We start from the raw sequence: 2,812 nt of genomic DNA on the forward strand, positions 1-2,812 counted from the left end.
AATGTAGAAAAAGGATGACTGTCTTTTTGTATGTTCTAGCTGCATCCATCAGAGGTCACGTGGTACTATTTGCCAGAATAAACTTAAAAAGAGCCGCAGGCAAAAACAAAGATAATGTCGTCCTATCTGCGATACAAAAATTACAATTGGAGCTCAGATGTTAGATCCGAGTACATGAATAATAATATCGATCATCAAATATACATATTATTATATCCAAAATACTAGTTCTCCATCTATCTCGAGTTAACTGTGTCATTGGCCAAGCATAACTTACGTATGGATATTAAAAAATGAGAGTTATGTAAGTGAGCTAGTGACCTCTGACGCAACCGTCTTATATTACTCGGTGAGATGAACTTTGATAGACGTATGAGTTAAATATTAGTGGGTATGGATGCGAGGTTTGTATGGGTTCGGATTGAGTTAGTGAATCGGAGGTTTAAACCAGGTTTGCTATACGATCGATACTGGTATACGTTACGTTCACAATATGAATGGAAACTTCTTTTTTTTCCTGTCAAGAAATATAAGAGAAAATACTTTTTAGTTAACTTTAACAATCACTGGTAGCTCAAAACAGGTGCGAATAAATTTTGGAATTGTCATCCAACTAAAGAAGTTTAGTTTTTGCCATGCTACTATACCGTTGCCAGAAAGCTTCTTCATCATTATCAGCCCGTCTAAGTCCACTGCTGGACATAGGCCTCTCCCAAAGCACGGCCCTATACTTGATCTTCAGCTCCAACAAATTCGAAAACATATTTTGTGTGTTCCAATAAAGATATATTTTTCGATCAAAAAGAGGTTTTTCAATCTTACGATATTAATCAAAAATAAACTTAATTGCAGTTCCACCTAGCCTACTGTTCGTAATTTATCTGATGACGTCATACTACATTGGTTATGGTGAAAATTAATGACGACTACTTCTGTATCTCGATTGGATTAAGGTCACAAACGAAAAAGTATTTAATGTTTATCTTTATAGCTTCACATTAACTTATTAACATATTTATAAATTTGGATAAGAGGCATTAATAATTTGCTGAATTATCTGAAAGGTGTACTTTCTTTATAAACTCTATCTACTTTTCCAATTTTAAATCTGCTTCCTATCCCATCGTCCTATTACCGTTGAAGACCGTAACGATCAAAATATTTTCTCAATTTAAATACTCATTACACTAAACTATATTACACCAAAACAGAGTCAAAGATCAAAATATTCAATACCAATGGTAATGAAATCATTTTCTCAAGTATTCAACCTTTTTTATATCAATAAGCCATATATTACCTCAAATAAGACATCATAGACATCAATATGAACACCTCATACCTACACAATGGAAAGGCTCAAATTAATTGCTTGTCAATACAAGCTGACAACATGTCTTCGAGTCAAAAGTCAAAAATCTTATTACTGCAGAGCTCTGACATTCAAAACTGAACTTTGGCGTTAGGAATTACAGTCCATTATGACTTGTAAGTGCTGATAATGTTGCTGACATAAGTGAAATCAAAACATGTATTCAAGTTCTTCACAATGGTGAGTTGACGAGGCAAGGCCTAAGGGAAAGGTCGTTTGCATACCGTTTATATAAAGTTTATGGTAATTTTAATTTGATTGGTATCATTAATTTTGTTCGTTTTCGGAGATAGTGTCGTTATGACTTCCGATGGTGTAAAGGTTAGTTGTACGGCGACAAATTGTGATGACGAAGTATTACAATGAGGTTTTATAACTTGAATAGCAGCATTCTTCTTTGTGTTTGGAAATAAATGACACATAGAAGCAGGCCTATTAAGAGATCTTGAAACAGGACTGGATGCTGGTGAGGAAGCTTGTTTATGCCGCCATCTTTCTTCGATAATAACAAAAGGCCCTGTTTCAAGGGTTTAGAGAATGGGAACAATTAGGCACATGTCGTGGTTTAGAGATTATCTAGTCAAAGGACAGTAGCGAGGTTGAGGGCAATGGGAGTGGCTCACTTATGAATAGATAGGAATTTTCTTAGCATTCATATTAAAATTACTCATGTTTGTTTGTACTGCGATAGCCTTGTGGCAAGACCGGCAAGTCAAAAGTTCTGAATAAGATCCCAAGGGACGAAAAGACTTTTAGAATTATGTTTGCGTTAGTAAAATAAATTTTACAGCTTCGGTCTTTCGGAAGTCATGTAAACATGTGAGTGCTGCTGAATTGATCGCTTTGGATTACCATTACTTCGGGCTACGCGATTAAGGTATCAAAGTTTGCACCTGTGTTGGCGCACATGCTAAAATTTGCACTTGACTCTAGCCACCATGGCCGACAATCGGTTACGAAATAATAGTTACGTGTGTACTCATTATTATAATTGAAAGCAATATATTTTAGGTACTTTTAAGTTCTCGAAATTAACATCAACACAACAAGCAAAGTATGTCCGATTGTTTGTTAAAATGAAGGCTTGCTTGCTTAGTCCCTAGTCTACAATTATGTCAATGAGTGCATTGACCAAGTGTCGTGGAAGATGCGTTATGTCATAAATCTCAGCTACCTAACAGTACAGTCGCGAGTAAAAGTGGTTGCGAAACTGTAATGACAGGTGGTCAGTGTTATATTGTGTGTGGAATATTAATAGTAGTGGTATAGGTCAAGCACAATAAGTATTCTTTGGACTTTTTAATACCTTTAACGCACGACTCTGCATTTATTTATTACAAAAAAAAATAGGATAGATCTTCCATTTGCACTAATCAGGTATTGGAACATAATATTGTAAATAGCAAGGAAAATCCCGTCACCCAATAACTTCACGATGTT

Source organism: Trichoplusia ni, chromosome 4, assembly GCF_003590095.1.
Source record: "Trichoplusia ni isolate ovarian cell line Hi5 chromosome 4, tn1, whole genome shotgun sequence".
Taxonomy (NCBI): Eukaryota; Metazoa; Arthropoda; class Insecta; order Lepidoptera; family Noctuidae; genus Trichoplusia; species Trichoplusia ni.